The 18962-nt window shown below is 46.1% G+C and overlaps 3 non-coding genes across 3 annotated transcripts; all 3 read left to right on the forward strand.

Annotated features, from left to right (window-relative positions):
- Positions 1 to 17030: 17030 nt before the first annotated feature.
- trnad-guc lies at positions 17031 to 17102 on the forward strand. The gene has a single exon. It is a non-coding gene; the product is annotated as a tRNA-Asp (tRNA).
- A 556-nt stretch (positions 17103 to 17658) lies between these two features.
- Positions 17659 to 17730, forward strand: trnad-guc. The gene has a single exon. It is a non-coding gene; the product is annotated as a tRNA-Asp (tRNA).
- Positions 17731 to 18221: 491 nt separating this feature from the next.
- On the forward strand, positions 18222 to 18292 carry trnag-gcc. Its single transcript has one exon. It is a non-coding gene; the product is annotated as a tRNA-Gly (tRNA).
- Positions 18293 to 18962: the final 670 nt, after the last annotated feature.

Genomic DNA, 18962 nt, shown 5'->3' on the forward strand with positions numbered 1-18962 from the left:
GCAACCTCCTGATATGCTAAGAGACGCATAGGCTAAATTACCCCATATGGAGCAAAGACCACAGGAGGGAAACAACGGACAATTCAAGCGTCACAGACACACACACATTAACACACACACACACAAACACACACACACGGATACTTGCTCACAGACACACACTTAACTGTATCAAACCGTCAACCCACATTTCAATAAAGTAATGACATGCCATGTACACCTCAGTAACCAGAAAGGAAATGCTTTAAGATGTTGTAACACTGTAATGTATCTCCCATAATCCGTTATCTTCTGTACAATTGTGTAATCCGAGCAATTTCATTTTTGTTTGAGTTCATCTTCATGTATAGTTCATTTTGTTCTGTGTTCCCACTGTTTGTAACTTCATGTTTCCGAATGGCTACCCTGTACTGTACATGTAATTATTTCTCTGCTTACATTTGTCGGCTCTCGCGGCTGGAGAGGGCGGTCATTTTGATTTGACGTCGGTAAGGAATTTCCCCTTAAAAACATCAGGGGGGCCCACCAAAAATTGGCAAACAGGTGTGAGGCACCCTGATGAGAAAAAGGTTTCGCCTTACCTTCGCGAGAGAATGCGCACCTTTTGGGAGAAAGAGAGAGAGAGAAGAAAAACTGACTGTGTTCACCCAAAACTTAAGCAAGCGTTTACTCTGATCTTAAAAACAAAGATTTATGTCCAAGACCTTAAGTCTTGAAAAGGGGGAATGAAGGGACCGACATTTGATAGTTAGTTTAATAAATATATTCCATAGTCAATAATTCAATATATCTGACCTAGTGGTCATTTTAGTGTTCTTTGGATTTCATGAGTTGTAAAAACTTCTCATGTGTATTCTGTTCCTGGCCTACATGAGGTGTGAGAAGCCCTCACAGCTTCCCCCCCTGACTAGAGACATATAATAATTAGCATTTAGGGATCCACCCCCCCTGGCATGCACACAGCTTAAATTCTGTGCTTTCCCAAAAGACACTCAGTGAAGGAGATTTAGGTGGAACAAACACTCAGTGAAATCTAACTCTCTTTCCTCCTTTGGTGCGCGCCACTGAAAGAATAAACCTGGATTTGGTTTTTCATCACAATCTGACTGAGTCTCCGATACATTTGGGATATAGAAATAATTCCTATCAGGAGGATGGAGCAGGCAAGATCTCGGATACGGGATTCGGCTGCGAGGATGGCTTTGGAGGCGGGCATGGCTGCAGGTGCGATGTCAAAGTCCCGCGCGGAGCAACCGAGCAGAAGGGGAGGGGCGGACTCTGACTGTAACTATAACAACGTCAAACATGGCGGCGCCCATAGCGCATGGTCCTCATTGAAAACACCAAAGTACGGGGGTAAATCAGATTGGGAGGCATTCCATGCACAGTTTGAGTTGCTGGCTCATGCGGGGGAGTGGACGGAGAGAGAGAAAGCTCTGCAGCTTGCTATGTGCCTCACGGACGATGCATTAAAATGCCTTTTGTTGATTAGCCCAGAGGAAAGGCATGAATATGGGGCTTTGGTGGCTGCATTACAGAGGCGCTTTGGACAGTGTGTGCAACCTGGCCTGCTCAAAAATGAACTGAGCAACAGGTACAGACTCCCAGGGGAGCCCCTGCGGGCATTAGCAAATGACATTGAGAGCCTCACTCGGCGGGCATATGCACACAAGCCACCGGATGTACAGAGCGAGCTGGCAAGAGACCAGTTCATCAGAGCTCTGTCCCCCACTGAGCTGCGTGTGCAAGTACAGCTGGAGCACCCTCAATCTCTGCAGGCTGCATTGGAGTTGGCGGTGGAGAGGGAGTGTGTGAGGGGTGTGCCAGCTGGAGGTAGCCACAGTGAGAGCATGCCCGTAACAATAGTGGCAGTGGGCACCAAAGCTGGCCTGGAGAAGCCGGCATGGGCATCTGAGCTGACGAAACTGATACGGGCTATGTCTGTCCAGTCAACCCGTACCCCACACACATCACCCAGGGTGTGTTGGGGGTGTGGCCAGCCTGGTCACCTCCTCCGGCAGTGCCCAAAAGCACCCAAGGGTCCGGGCCCCCAGCCCCATCCTCTTTCTCTTCGTCGTCGGCAGGAAGGGCCCGACAGCACAGACGGGGGAGTCAGGGCCCACTCCCCCCAGACAACATGCCCACGGAGCCTGTGGTAGTGGTAGGGCGGACTTGTGTGGGGGACTTTTGTCACGTCCCAGTGACCATAGAGGGGGTTCCCTGCACTGCTCTTGTGGACACGGGGTCCACAGTGACGCTGGTAAGACCTGATGTGGTGCCGGGCTGGACTCAGTTAGAGCCCACCACTGTGCAGCTGCGCAGTCACGGGCGGGCTGGCACCCATGGAAGGCAGGGGCACAATGGCACTGACTGTGGGGGGGAAAGCTGTCCGCCACCCAGTGTGGGTGGCAAGCGTGCAGGACCCGTGCATACTGGGGCTGGATTTCTTGAAGGCTACGGGCTGTCAGCTGGACCTGGGAAGAGGCACGCTGAGGCCGTGACACCACCAGTTGCTGCACCCACTACCTTGCCGGCGCGTGAAGTTGGCACGGCAGAGCAGCGGGCCACCCCCACTTTCCCCCAAAACCCCTCACAACATCAGGGTGCGGGTTTCCCCAACCGGCCACCACTCCACGCCCACAGCATTGCTGTTCAATCACCTCCCTCTCAGCTGGAGACAGAGGTGACAGCACCCAACTCCTCTCCACCCCTGCTGGCAGTGCCAGCCCCCAACAGCATGGGCTGCTCGTCTCCAGCCCTGCTGACCCAGACGGAGGAGGAGGCGACGCGGTCTGCCATCACGAAAATCTGGATGGAGAACTGTGATGACCTGGACTCACAACAGCATGAGCTGTTGTGGCGGCTGTTAGTGGAGTTTAAAGACAGCTTTGCACTGAGGGAGGATGACGTTGGGCGAACACAGCTGGTGGAGCATGAGATTGACACCGGAGACGCCCGCCCGATAAAGTGCCGTCCCCGCCGGCTTCCGCTGGCACGGCAAGAGGCGTGTGACAAAGCTGTCGGGAACATGCTGCAGGCAGGCGTCATCGAGCCATCAGACAGACCCTGGGCAGCTGCAGTGGTCATGGTCCCCAAAAAGAATGGTGAGTGGCGCCTCTGCTCTGACTACAGGCCACTGAATGGGGTAACTAAGGAAGACTCATATCCACTACCCCGCGTGGATGAGTCTCTGGACTTAGTCTCAGGCTCTGCCTGGTTTTCCTCACTGGACCTCCGCTCCGGCTATTACCAGATGCCTCTCGCCCCATCTGCCCGAACAAAGACTGCCTTTTGCACCGGACGTGGGCTCTGGCAGTTTAAGGTCCTCAGTTTTGGCTTATGCAACGCCCCTGCTTCCTTCGCTAGACTGATGGATCAGCTGTTGACTGGCATCCCACGTCAGGAGTGCCTGGTTTATCTGGACGACATCTTGGCACATGGACCCTCTTTCGATGCCGCTCTGTTGTCTTTACGGCGCGTGCTGGAGAGGATCCGGGCAGCAGGGCTGAAACTCCACCCGGATAAGTGCCACTTCATGCAGCGTCAGGTGACTTTTCTGGGACACAGAGTGGGGCGGGAGGGAATTAGCACTGTGCAAGACAAAGTGCAGGCAGTGGCAGACTGGCCCGTCCCGTCCACTCAAAAGGACTTGAAAAGTTTCTTGGGCCTCGCCTCATACTACAGGAGGTTTGTACGGGGTTTTTCCTGCATCGCTGCCCCTCTGTTCCAGTTGTTGCATAAAGACAGAGAGTTTGTCTGGACAGAGGCATGCCAGGGGGCGTTCGACCAGCTGCGCCGGGCCCTCAGTGATGCCCCTGTGCTGGCTCCAGCTGACCCCTCTCTCCCATTTATGTTGGACATTGATGCCAGTGGGGTGGGTGCTGGAGGAGTGCTGTCTCAGGTGGGTGCAGACGGGGAGAGGGTAGTGGCGTATTTCAGCCGGGTGTTCAACAAGGCTGAGAAGCGCTACTGCGTGACCCGGCGAGAGCTCCTGGCAGTGGTGCTCTCCGTGCGCCATTTTAAATATTACCTGTGCGGTCTGCCCTTCACTGTGAGAACCGATCATTCAGCTCTCCAGTGGCTGATGTCATTCAGGGAGCCGGAGGGGCAGGTCGCCAGGTGGTTGGAGGAGCTCCAGGGCTACAACTTCACAGTGGTGCACAGGGCAGGAGCTCAACACAGCAATGCAGACGCCCTCTCCCGTCGCCCGTGTGCTGCAGACAGATGCCACCACTGTGAACGGAGGGAGAGTCGGGAGCATGAACTGTGTGAGGAGGAGCAGCAGCAGCAGCAGCAGAAGGCAGTGCGGCGGGCAGAAGTGGTTGACTGCCGGGAGCTGCAGATGGTGAATGTGGGGGAATGAAGGCAACAGCAGGAACTCGACCCCGACCTACACCCTGTGCATCAGTGGGTGGAGTCACAGCAGAGGCCGCCATGGGAAGAGGTGGCAAGACTCTCACAGGCCACCAAGGGGCTGTGGTCAAAGTTCGACTCGCTGCGTCTGGTTGACGGGGTGCTGCAGAGGGCGTGGAAAGAGCCTGCTACAGGGGAGGAGCGTTGGCAGCTGGTGGTCCCTAAGGGCCTGAGGACAGCTGTACTGCAGGGCATGCACGGAGCCTCGGGGTCAGGCCACTTTGGTGTGACCAAAACGCTCCGCCGCCTCCGTCAAGGCTTCTATTGGGGCCACTTTCGGCGGGACGTAGAAGACTTCTGCAGACGATGTGACTTATGCACTGCACGGAAAGGCCCAACAGGTCGGTCACATGCCCAGTTGCAGCAGCATCTAGTGGGGGCCCCCATGGAGAGAGTGGCTGTAGATGTGATGGGCCCGCTTCCCCGCACAAACAAGGGGAATGTCTACATCCTCTCTGTGATTGACTACTTCACCAAGTGGCCAGAGGCCTATGTCCTCCCAAACCAGGAAGCAGAGACGGTGGCAGATGCCCTGCTGGGAGGCATACTCAGCCGGTTTGGGATGCCTGACACACTGCACAGTGACCAGGGGAGAAATTTTGAGTCCCAGGTATTCGCTGCCATGTGCAGCCGCCTGGGCATACAAAAGACACGCACCACCCCGTTACGTCCTCAAAGTGACGGGCTCGTAGAGAGGCTTCACCGCATGCTGGGTCAGCAGCTGGCCATACTGACATCAGAGCATCAGCGAGACTGGGATGAGCATCTGCCGCTGGTGCTCATGGCGTGCCGGTCTGCAGTCCAGGAGTCGACCACTTGTTCCCCAGCACTCCTCATGCTAGGAAGGGAGCTCCGCACACCAGCAGAGCTGGCCTTCGGGCGACCTCCAGACGCCCCTGTTGTTTCCCCAGGCCCTGAATATGCGAGAAGGCTCCAGGACAGGCTTGAGTCTGCCCATGCGTTTGCCCGGGTGCAGCAGGAAAGTGCTGGTGCAAGGCAAAAGCGCAACTATGACGTGCGGGCACGGGGTAGGCATTTCCAGGCTGGAGAGCTTGTTTGGGTGTACAGCCCACAAAGAAAGAAGGGCCGTTGTCCAAAGCTTGACAGTCAGTGGGTGGGGCCCTGCAGGGTGTTGGAGCGGATGGGGGAGGTGGTGTATCGGGTGCAGCTACCGCCACGAGGACGGAAGGTTGCACTGCACAGAGACAGACTGGCCCCCTATCAAGGCAATGCCTTGCCCCAGGTTCCAGGTACCCCACGCACCCAACCCCAACCCCCTGCACTACACATACACACACCGCACCCCCCACAGCCAGTGCCTGGTGTTGGTGACCCTGACTCTGTCCCTGTGGCCCCCTGGTCTCAGCCCACTTCCCCTGCCCCTGGGTTAAGCCTGTTACCCCCCTTCTCAATACACACACACACACCGCACTCCCCACAGCCAGTGCCTGATGGGGGTGACCCTGACTTTGTCCCTGTGGCCCCCTGGTCTCAGCCCACTTCCCCTGCCCCTGGGTTAAGCCTGTTACCCCCCTTCTCACATCCACAAAGGGCTAGGAGACCGCCCCAGCGTTTTGCAGACTTTGTTTGTTCCCTCAGGGACGAGGAACTTTGTAGCGGGGGGGTAATGTAACGACCTGTATGTTTAATGTGTTCATGTTCATGTTCATTGTGTTGTCTGTGTGCCTGTGTCCTTGCTCTCTGTCAGCCGCAGCAGCTCATGTGCGGGTTGCTATGCGCTGCGGGGGGCTGGCAGAGTAGCCAGGGGGCGGGGGCACCTGTTTAAGAGAACGTGTAACTTGTTGTTGAGCCTCTTGATGCTCGCGGTTTTGTGATAAGGAGTCACTGTGACTTACGTGTCCTCCATGTTAAACAATAAAGTCATCATTACGGAAAACCCTCTATGAATAGTGACTGAGATCGCTACAGTATTTTATTGTTGTACTGTTTGATTATGAGCGAATTACATCTGGGGTCGAAGGACAGGGAAGTGGGAGGAGTTGGACTGACGTGAGGAGAACGGGAGAGTTGAGAGATTGCAACGAGAGAGGAGGTGGATAGAGACGAATGTTTTAACGGTATAGTAAAAAAAGAAGAGTTTAGTAAAGTATTCACCAGTACAGTTGAATGAGTTCGACTAGGACTCTAATTACTTTTGGATTGGGGGTACTACGACGGTTGAGTGGATAACTCAACTGTTAAATAAATAGAGTTTAGCTGCTGGACAAGTGGCTAGATTCCAGGCTTAGCCTAAGCTACCAAGCTAGCGACTAGCTAACGTTTCAGTAGCAAAGTCTGTGGAACCGTGTCATCTGTCATCATTCGTCTGTCATCATTCATCTGTCATCTACATCGGGTGACGCTACCAGTCGACTCATCTCTTCAGTTGGTCTCCACCTGCTGCCGCCCTTCCTCCGCTGTGTGTGTGGCTACACACAGGCTCATTGAAGCAAGGTAGCCTACTCTATCATTTGTATTTCTGCCTTCAGGGTGAAGCAGCCATTTTGTTTTCGGCTACTACGAACACAAGCAACGTTCAGGCTTGCACCGTGGAACTGGTAATTTATACTGTTTCATGTTGCTGGCTATTTTATTTTCGTTTGGGCCCATGGGTTGTACCGTATTGAACTTAACTGTCATGTGTATTTGAACTGATAACTGAATTACTGCATTGGTTTTATAAGTAAATAGTTCGTTTTTTAATAGTTGTGTGTATTGATTTTGCATAGCTGGAGTTAAATAAGAAGCCCCAAGTATAATATTTTAAGAATTCAGGTTAGCCACCTGTCATGATAGCCTAACCCGGCTAGAGAGGCGCTACATACTAAGGAATCAGGTAAGCTGTTTCCTCTCATGAGAATACTTGATGTTTAAAATATTCAGTGCATACAATCTGCACAAAAGACAATTCTGTCGCGTCGGTCGGATGTCTAAGCAGGGCTCTACGCTAAGGTTTTCCCCAAGGAGTACATGTGCTCCTGAATGAAAAAATTTAGGAGCACACAAAGAAATTTAGGAGCACAGCGGTTTTTTTTAATGCGGAAGTAAAGCATGTCATTTGCGACCTATAGTTCCACACATTGTATTTTCCAACGTTCAACCCCATTCATGTTCAGTGTTTCCGAAGCAAGTTAGCTGGTAAATTGATCAAATTACTGCATTTGTTCATATTTCAACACTTTAGTGGACCTCTTATCAATTGTTATTAGTAGTATTTTATATAGCCAGCTTTACCTAAAGTTTATTGTAAGATATAGCTTGTTAGATTCTAAATGCAGTTAGAGTTAGACTGTAGGTCTAGTATCTAATGTAAGCAACACTGTAGCTAGCTAGAGAGCATGTGTACCATAACCAGTAGTCCGTTGGTTTATAGTCTGTCAAATTAGTTCTAGTTATTGGTGTTTGTTGGCATACAAAGTTAGTCTTCTCTTATTAGCCTAGTTAGTACATCTGATTAGAGCTAGCAACAATGAATTGTAGATTAAGGGGTCCCCTATCTCAGTGTTAATTTTGACAGCTATTTTAGATTTAGTCTTAAGACGAAAATGCATACTAGTTTTAGTCACATTTAGTCATTTTTATCCTTCTTAGTTTTAGTCTAGTTTTCGTCAACGAAAACTGATTACATTTTAGTCTAGTTTTAGTCACATTTAAAAGTCCATATTATAGCCACATTAAACTCCTTTCCTTCCCAGGCCCAGGGACCCCCTGTGTTGTGTCTACAACTGCATAATAGTCAAGCTTGCAGTACTTAAATTGTGGATGCAATTAGTCTCTTAGAGACAGATCTCTTAGTATATGCCTACAGCTGAATTCCAATTAATTCAATGTAAATAATCATTTTAAGGCAATACTTAATTAACAGAATTATCATTCAAATATAAGAGAATATCAAGTCTAGATTTTCAAATGATGTGATAGCACATTACAACTACTATGCCTACCTGGCCTTAGAGTTAAATCAACCACATATCCTCCATATGAATTGCTGTGCAATTTGATAACCAACAGATTTAGCTAGACGGATAGTTTTGACAGTTGAAAGTGGTGCCAATGATAATAACAATTGCCCAAATAGACAAGGATATTTAAACCAATCACATATTAATTTATTTTTTCTTGATTAATGTCATGCGTGGCCTGCCCTATAGTCCATTCTGCAATGAGTTTACTAGCTAGCATAACTTAGCTAGGATATGCTACCTCATCGTTAGCTAAAGTTAGCTACCTAAAAGTTCGCCAAGGCTAACGGAAGGCTTAAATCAAAAATTACTAGCTAGCTATCCAAGCTGACACAACCTATACACTCGACTGCCCCTTTGAAGTTAACTTAACGTTGGCTAATATATTCTAATAACTAGTTATCATTGACAGTTATTAGCTAAGTTACCAAACCCCTTTCTTTTTCTTTTTTCTAAATTAAGCAGTTGCTGGTGTGAGCTACAGTATGGGAGCTAGCAAAGCCATTTCTAGCTCTGCTTCACAATATTGCTGCCTAGTGTTATAAGTTAATGTAATACATAAATGTTAATAAAGTATGACATAAACAGAATACAACACACCAGTAACCAATTGATATTATGTGCTAATATACCGAAAATGTCAGTAAATCGAGGTGGTGCTGCTGTCTGTCCCGTGGAAGACCATTCAAACAGGTTGCCAGCAGTGGGTTTTTTGCGAGCTACTTATACCAAGTGATCACATGTCGGCGAGATCGTCGTAACCCTCTTTTTATATGGCTCTGGCCCATTGGTTGCGAATCGTCGCTCTCATTTGCATGAAGTTAAGCGTGTCATCATGCTATGTTCACATCGTGCAGTCGCGACCCCGTCACTTGTTTCCATATGAAATCTATGGTGCTTCACTTCTTCGCGTGTATTGACAACAGCCTGTCACTCGCGCACTGTGCTCGTAAATTATTTTTCAAGTTCGCACATACCTATTTTTAGGCGCAAATGCGAGTGAAATACTCGCACTGTAGAGCCCTGCTAAGGGAAATTTTGTTCATGCAGGTGGGCCGTGGTATGTCTGTCATCGATATGTCCAGGTTTTTTGTCAGACACAGGTGGCAACCCTACGAGTACTACTCTCTGCCAGACTAGTAAGTAACTTTTTTGCCGTCTTGCTTTGTCTTGTGTTGCACTTGTTTGACTGTGTTAGGAAAGTTGTTGACTCACTAGTTTGTCATAGTGTCAAAGTAAGCAAATTTCAACCGGTTTTGCTAGGTTTAGCCGCTAGCATCTCCTTAGCGATTAGCAATTCCTCCGTTGTGCTGCTTTAAGCCAAAAGCTGTAGTCTCTTACCAAACCAGCGTTGCTGACGAGTTATCAACACATTACAAGTCAGATCCATGGTGTCAAAATGATTTAACCTCACGACATGAAAATTAAATACAATCGTGTTCATTCAATATAATCACGTAATTTCAACACACGCCACAAGCCTGTAGCGTCAGCCTTTTAGCAAGCCACCATTGCTGAGGTATAGTTAACTTATCAACACAACATTGTCAGAAATGGACTGACTATTTAACGCCACATGAAAACTATACATATGGATATATAAAATGATCATGTTCATTCATTATTTGACATATCTAATAACTAGTTATCATTGACAGTTATTAGCTAAGTTACCAAACCCCTTTCTTTTTCTTTTTTCTAAATTAAGCAGTTGCTGGTGTGAGCTACAGTATGGGAGCTAGCAAAGCCATTTCTAGCTCTGCTTCACAATATTGCTGCCTAGTGTTATAAGTTAATGTAATACATAAATGTTAATAAAGTATGACATAAACAGAATACAACACATCATGTTCATTCATTATTTGGCGTGTCATTTCACCATATGCTTCTACCATTATCTCTTCACAAGTCTTCATCGTTACCACGCGAGCGATACTAGCCAAATGGTGACACAAAAATCGTGTCAGTACCGTGCCGACAAGATATGGTCATATAACAACATCAAATCCACACACATTACCAAACATTTTGTCATGTTCCTTCATTCTTTAGCAAGTAAATACCCCAAACTTGTCTGAGAGAGAAAAGCCGGTCAGCTCTCTCACATCAACCAAGCGAATTAGCACCACTAAGCGGACTAACTGTTAGACACATCTGGCGATATGACTGTAAATGTATCCTTCAGTTTTACATTTACCCCAAACAACGTATCTTACATTTGATAAACGAACACTAAAATAATAAATGTAGCGAGTCCCTGGTGAGTTGGCCCGTCACCACAGATATGTGCCTGGGATAAAGGTTTTTCAGACTGCGCGTCTTTAAAAAACTAGGAACAGCGCCACAAGTGCGTAGTGGGAAAAAAATATATTACATCCATAGTGATTTAGCACTACCGTAGAGAATGAATGGGAAACGGTTTAGGGCCATTTAGCTATATCTTTCTGTGGGCCAGGTGAAGTGCAGGTTCGATTCCCGGCCAATGCAACATCCATTTTTTGAGGGTTCATATTTGATTCCCGGGCCAAATGCAGAATCCAATTTGTACCTATCTGATGACTGCGTTGTACATATGTTTAAGGTACCTGCTCTATAGAATACTGTATGCATATTCACTGTTTACTGTTGTTGTCATGACATTGTGTTGTTACAGGGGCTGTGCATCCAACCATTTTTGTTTACCAGTTGTATGGGCTAAGTCTATACTTTAAGCCCAGAGGGATTGCTGACCGAGCACTTAATTGACGCGCTTGTTAGATGTAAAATAAGTTCCAATTTTGCGTTCTCTTTCTTGGTTATGCAAACTTTATTTCTCACAGTAAGATCCAATCCATAAGCATGTCCATACATCCAAACTTGCATCTTATAATACATGAAACAGACCTTTGCAAATACAAATGAAGCGGTCAAAAAGGTGTGTGTGCTCTCCCTCAGTCAAGCAACACCTGATACCTGCCTGAACTTTCACACCTATATGGTGTGAGCCCAATTAAAATGGAGCGCCATCTAGTGTCCCACACAAGATTAAAACATGAACCCAAATGGCTCCTACACACTGGCCCCTAATTGTGATGGCCGACAGACATAACAATTAAAACACATACCAATGGGAGCCATTAAGAAAAGTGGGCAGAGTGAAATCACAACTAAAGACACTCCACAAGTTTGAAACATTATCAAGGTAAAATTACACAAGTTAAGGCTAACCTATGATTCATACAGCATTCATACATTCATACAGGTCATTTTGTTCAAACAGTCCAGGTGGTAAAGATGGTTTTCCTTTCATAAGCAGGATATGGTTAGGAGTCAGGGGTTCGAGATCATTTGGATCATCGGTCAGTTTGGTGATGGGTCGGTCGTTTAGCATAGCCTCTGCCTTGCACATGGATATCCTATTAACCATGGCTGATGTACACTCTTCTCCGGAACTGCTGTTGTTTCCATGCAAAGGACCATTAATAACCCAACCTAGGGCTGTTTTCATAGCATATGGGCCATCGCCTCTGCTGTTGACAACCTCCCAGGGCTCCAACATTTTCGGTGCATTGCTTCCAATCAACAGGTCAACATTAGCCATTATGCTGGGGATTTTAATTTTTGCTAGGTAAGCCCATTTTGCCAAATCTCCTTCCTTCAACAGGTTATCTGAATTTACCAGCATTTTCTTCTGTGTGAAGATTTCTGGGAGTTTATAGAAAAGGTTGTCATTGATTCCAGACACCTCCAAGCCTGAGACTGAGTATGCTGGCACCACTCTTTCCTGTCCCATGGTTTCTAGGAGAAGACGAGTTGGTCTTCCAGCAAGGTTGAGCCTTCGCATGAGCTGCTCTGAGCAAAATGTTGCGGAGCTTCCAGGATCTAGGAAGGCATACGTTTGAATTACTTCGTCTCCCTTAATGGACTTGACTTGGACTGGCAGGATGGGAAGCAGGCAACGATCCCTTCCGGCCCCTGTATGATCACAAGTTTTCGGGGATGCTGTAATCACTTGGGCCTCTGACTCCTTGGCGGGTTCTGTAGGTGCACTGGCTGTCTCTCTCCTGTCGATGTGAAGTACAGTGGGATGCCTCTGTCCGCAAGTCGTACAGGTCAACCGCCCCTCACAGTTCCGACTCCAGTGCCCTGCGCATAGGCAGCCAAAGCAGAGTTCTTTCTCTTTAAGAAAGCTTAGCTTGTCTCTGTGTTTCATCTGTTTGAACTGTTGGCATTGGTGCAATGAGTGGCCTTGAGTGCAACACATGCAACCTAGCTCCACTGTAGAGTCAAGTCCTTGTGACGCATTCCTCCATTCTCCATTATTCTCCATTGATTCCATGGATGCAATGTTTGTAGCAAAGCTGTTTGCGTTGATCCTATTCCCTTGATCGGACTTTGGCCTATTAGCCTCTGGAATGAATGAATTAAAGGTTGTTAAGTCACTTATGTCACCATACAGGGGGTCTGATATTATTCTGACATGTCTTTCTAGGAATTTCACCAGGTCTTTGAACAGGGCTCTGTGTTCGGTTTTCTCCAGTATGTCAAATGCAATGGTTCTCCATCGCTCTCTGAGCTTGAATGGCAGTTTAGACATGATTGCCCTCATATTAATTGGCATATCCAACTCTTGCATGTACTGTAATTCCTCCATCACGTTACAACAGCTGCGTAGAAAAAGAGAGTAACCCTGCAATGCGCTGACCTCTTCAGTCTTTATTATGGGCCAGGACAAAGCCCTTTCTATATATGCCACAGCAATTCTGTACTTACTGCCGAAATGTTCACACAGCAGCTGCTTTGCTTTAGCATAGCCATACTCAGGTGTCATGTGAAGACAGCTACGGATCAGCTCCCTTGGCTGACCCCTAGTGAACTGTTCAAGGTAGTAGAGGCAGTCACCCTTGCTGGCCTTCTCCTCCACTCCTTGTTCAAATGCTCTCATGAAGGAAATATACTGCAGAGGATCTCCATCAAACAAGGGGATATCTCTTGCTGGCAATGATGATAGGCGTTGTTGTTGGACGAGTGCTGATGTTATTTCATTTTGCCTTTGCATTACTATGAGAAGGTCTCCAGAGTGACTTTGATCTGTTGGTTGAGTGTTGGGATGGGAACGTTCCAGAGTCGACTTCAATGTTTCCCTTTCCAGTCTATGATGGCTGTTAGAATTAGTCCACTCCTTTGGTCGAGTTGCAAGGTGTTGGCTAGCTCCCTGAGGCGGCCTTATGGCTGTTAATGGGTTGATGGCTGTGGGCAGCGTCAACTGCTGGGTCTGCTGGGGCCTGCTTAGGGGTAGAACATTGAATTCCTTTGTCAATGGGTCCAATCTGTTTACAGGTGCCATGTTTCTAGTTCCTCTTTCCAGGTAAGAATTAATTGCATTGGATACCTTTGACCGGCTATCAGAGGCCTGTAGCACAGCAAGTTTAGCTGAAGACTCAGCAAGCATGGTTTCCAGTTCCTGTTGTTCCTTTTTCCTCCTTATTTGCTGTTCTTGCTCCTCCAAAGCATGCTTTTCCTTTAACGCCGCCATACGGACAAGCAGTGCTGCCTTGTCTGCTTCTATTATAACTATTGCGAAGGAAGTAGTGCTTGATCCACTACTGCACGCACTCTTCCTGCTTGAGTGTTGGCTGCCTACATTTGAAATACTGTCATCAGGGTTGATGCAATCATCATCATCATTAGATACTTTTTGTTCACCACTTGATACCCATAATTGCACCTGTGTGATACATTCAGTTATGTTCAACATTTGGGCTTTAAACCACACATCATGTTTCTCTTGTTCAACCTCAGGTAACATACTAATCACAGAATCTTGAACACTCTTTGCTTCATCACATACTTTAAGCAGCTCATTAAAAGCACACTGGACCTGTGATTTCTTTCCCTTTTGTATAAGCTCTTTTATCTTTCTTTTTAAGCTGCTCGCTTTGTTAAGCTTAGCCCTCCTATCTTTTTGCAATCGTTCAATTTTTTCAACAAACGCTTTAGCAGTTAATGTTACAACACGTTTTTCTTTGTCCACTTGCGCATCCGCGCCATTTGCAACATTGTTCGAATCAGCCGGTGGCCCAGTGGGCTTGTCTGCCATTTCGTACATCTCAGTTCAATTGTTAGCAACAAGTTCGCAACAAAGTAACGTCAAGTTTAGTGATCCTCCCCAACCCGACTGTCACCAATGCATCGGATCACCAATGCGTTGGATTTTTAGCCCCACAGTGTGTACACGAAACTTGAATGGCCATTCATTTAGTAGCGCTACACATACCTCGCGTTGGGCGCCATGCGTCTGATGAATTTCCAGTTGGCTTTCGAAACGAAGTGTTGATTTCTGTGCTGGTGGTAGATGGTAGCCTTTAGATTCGCAGAGACGTGAAGCAAAGTTGACTCCAATACGAACGCCGTCCTCGCGCTGTCCACGGATGTGTGGTTGTTGGCTGGATGAGCAAGCGTGATGTCCTTTTCTCTACAATCCACGATTGCATACAACGGCCTTGGCTTGGTTCGAACGCGGCTGTAGCCTAATCTACTGCGTCGGTAACGTGGAGCAGTATACCTTTTTGACTTGTGTATGGGCTAAGTCTATACTTTAAGCCCAGAGGGATTGCTGACCGAGCACTTAATTGACGCGCTTGTTAGATGTAAAATAAGTTCCAATTTTGCGTTCTCTTTCTTGGTTATGCAAACTTTATTTCTCACAGTAAGATCCAATCCATAAGCATGTCCATACATCCAAACTTGCATCTTATAATACATGAAACAGACCTTTGCAAATACAAATGAAGCGGTCAAAAAGGTGTGTGTGCTCTCCCTCAGTCAAGCAACACCTGATACCTGCCTGAACTTTCACACCTATATGGTGTGAGCCCAATTAAAATGGAGCGCCATCTAGTGTCCCACACAAGATTAAAACATGAACCCAAATGGCTCCTACACCAGTACTGGTTCCTTGACTTCGATACCAATTTTATAAAATCCATTATAACAAAAAGAAACATTACATTACTAACATTACAAATCTTTACCTTTCAGCTCCTAGGCATTTTTACACAAAAAGTTTCATACCATACAATAAAATAAGCTTATGTACCACAATGTGGTTGTCTGTTTCAACTCTTTTCCGGATAGACAATGAACACTATTTATTGTTTCTTAAAATAAAAAACATTTCCGTTGCACGCTCACCACACCATTTTCAAAAAATAGATTTTTTCAGAAGTGCTAAATTAAATGTACATATCTTGGTGAGGCAGGGGCAAGGAATATAAATATACATATAAAAAAAGGGATCTTGCATTGGCCGGGAATCGAACCCTAGCAGCTAACACTAATTTTACCACAAAGCGGGCTAACTGGCGATATGACTGTAAATGTATCCCGTAGGTTTACATTTACCCCACACAACTTATCTTACCTTTGATAAATGAACACTAGTGTGAATAAATGTAGAGATACGCTGGTGATTTCTTCCGTCTCCACAGAAGTTTATCTGAAATGTGTTTTTTAAAGACTGTGCGTCTTAAAAAAAAAACTCGCCACAGCGCCAAAAGGTTTAAGGGGCCAAAATAATATTACATCCGTAGTGGTTTAGCACTACCATAGAGAATGAATGGGGAACGATTTAGGGCCGTTTAGCTAAACTTTAGGATTGAAGCTTTTTTTCTGGATCCGCGCATTTAATTATTTATTTTAGATTCCCCAAAATATAGGGTTCGTATCCCCATTGAGGTGTTATCGAATGTGATATATCTTTAAAATTACTTGGGGATTAAAAATGTAAATCAACTTTCCATGTAAAATTTGTTTTTTTGTAGTTTCTATCTAGTTTTTTTGTAGTTTCTATTACATTTCTATGGTGTAAATGTTACTACCGTAATTTCCGGACTATTGAGCGCACCTGAATATAAGCCTCACGCACTAAATTTTTTAAAAATAATTATTTTTAACATAAATAAGCCGCACATGTCTATAAGCCGCAGGTGCCTACCGCAACATTGAAACAAATTAACTTTACACAGGCTAAAATGAATATCAAAACTAATACAATAGTTAGTTTTGCCAGTTAGATAAGTGCACTGTTGCTTTAAGAGCGCACAGTCGCAAGAGTCAATCAGAAGCTAGAACGTTAGATTGAAGACAGACGCTAGTTTGAAACCAGTGAGCTAAAGAACTTGAAGACTGGATTTGTATTGTTGTAAACTTTTATTTTATTTTCTAAAGTGTTTTGAGTTGTGTTCTGTCTACGCTGGTAGACTGTGGTTATTTTGACATTAGTTAAGTTTAACTGAGAAATCGCGTGGAGCTAAGCATCCATGCGGCTGCATCCATGCTAGCATCCTAGCTCCACAAAGCCACCGTAAACACAAAGCCACCGTATACAGTCACAGGTATCATAATCCATAAATTAGCCGCATCGTTGTTTAAGCCGCGAGGTTCAAAGCGTGGGAAAAAAGTAGCGGCTTATAGTCCGGAAAATACGGTACTTTGAACATAGTAAAATAATACTCCATCATATTGCCAGTATCTTTGTAGAAATGTACTAATGTTTTTTAGTTCTTCCCTTGTTTGTCAAAGTGTGTTTAATTATTATTATTAAATACTTGCCACAGCACCAAAAGGTCGTAAACTTAACAGAGCAAAAGACATGTTTTTTCCCACTGGACGTACTCCTCGTTAGTATAGTGGTGAGTATCCCCGCCTGTCACGCGGGAGACCGGGGTTCAATTCCCCGACGGGGAGAACAATGTTTTAAAACCTTTTTTGAAACATGCCTAGCAGTGGTAGTAGCATTAACTCACTTAAAAAAAAAAATAAAAAAAAAAAAAAAATCTTTATTAAAGGCAGTACTCCTTGATATTATAGTGGTGGTTTGATTCCCTGTGTGGAGACATTTCTTTTATAGACATAACAATTACCTTCTGCACTATTACTGTCTCCAGCAACAAGGCATGCAGAGCTTCATGATTCTGGAGCTACTCAATATATAACTAGACGTGCCGCATAGCAGTGTGTAATATGACACCCCTGGGCACGAAAGCCTAGGGTATAAAGGTTAACCATCGGGCCAAAAGTCCCTGGCTGCCCCAGGGAAGCCCGGAGAAGGCACGATCAATCACCGGAAGAGACAATGGGGACACAACTGGCCTTGGCACACACTAGCCCGCCTGGTTTTGGCCCAATAATGGAAACACGGCTATTCATGGAAAACGTTTACAACGTATCAGTAATCAGCTTGAGTAACTTAACAGAGCAAGAGACTTGATAAAAATACAGTGTTTTTTCCTACGGGCAGTACTCCTCGTTAGTATAGTGGTGAGTATCCCCGCCTGTCACGCGGGAGACCGGGGTTCAATTCCCCGACGGGGAGAACAATGTTTTAAACCCTTTTTTTGAAACATGCATGAACTGTCCGAAATGTCAATGTTTTTGTTCAAATCTCTTAAATAGATCCTTGGAGCTGTGTGAAGTCCCCTCATGTTTCAAAGGCTCCAGCAATGTCCATGTCCTCACAAAACCTCCCTCTGAGCACTGATTTACATTAAATGAAAACATACCTAGCAGTAGCATTAATCAGCCTACCTGTTTTAGGCAGAGTAAAAAGGGTGCTGATTTAAATAATCCTTGTGGTATTTTGACCAAAGTATGTTACAGACATTTCATTTCATTACAATTTCAACTTGTGGTAAAATGGGCATACAATGACTCCTTTAACCTAAGTGAATGAAATGAACAGTTCCTGTGGTGAAAAACCTACTGTTTCAGCGCCATCTACTGGCCAATCTACACCAGAAGAATGCATGGAATTCTGCTGCAGCTGGAGCCGTCGTTTTTCAAGGTCTCAATTTTCTCTGTATGCATGCATTGGTGGTTCAGTGGTAGAATTCTCGCCTGCCACGCGGGAGGCCCGGGTTCGATTCCCGGCCAATGCAACATCCTTTTTTGGAGGGTTCATATTTGATTTCCGGGCAAATGCAGAATCTAATTTTAACCTGTCTATTGACTGCATTGTACCAAACCATATGCTGAAGGCAACTGCTGCATATTCACGGTCTATTGTTGTTGTCATGACGTGTTCTTACAGAGGCTGTGCAAATCAAACTTTGATTGAAATATTTTACCAAGACATCAAGGCTCTTCCCCATGGCGAAGTCTGCATAGCCATCAGCTCTGTTATCCAATATCTTGGCCTGAGAGCCAAAGCCAACCAGCTGCTCGTCTTCTGATGAGGATGCCACAACACCCACTCCACCGGCCTCATAGTTGAGAAGAGACAGGATCTCTGCAAAACTGAGAGCATAATTCACAAATGACAGTAGGCTGTCCTTGCTATGCCCCTCGGCCATACAGATACCTAAAGCCTCCTCCTTACGAAGATTCTTGATAAGATACATAGTGTAGCCTACATCATTCACCAAAAGCCACCTTTATACTTTCCAAACTGCAGGATGTAGTCTCATAGCACCTCCGCCAGCTCCGGACCATAGCCAGAGCATTCTGCCGCACAAGGTCCTCCCTCATAGGCGCAGATAGGGGTGGGCGATATGGCCAAAATCTTCTATCACAGTATTTGTAATTTTATATCACGGTTACGGTATATAT

Source organism: Clupea harengus, chromosome 10, assembly GCF_900700415.2.
Source record: "Clupea harengus chromosome 10, Ch_v2.0.2, whole genome shotgun sequence".
NCBI lineage: Eukaryota > Metazoa > Chordata > Actinopteri > Clupeiformes > Clupeidae > Clupea > Clupea harengus.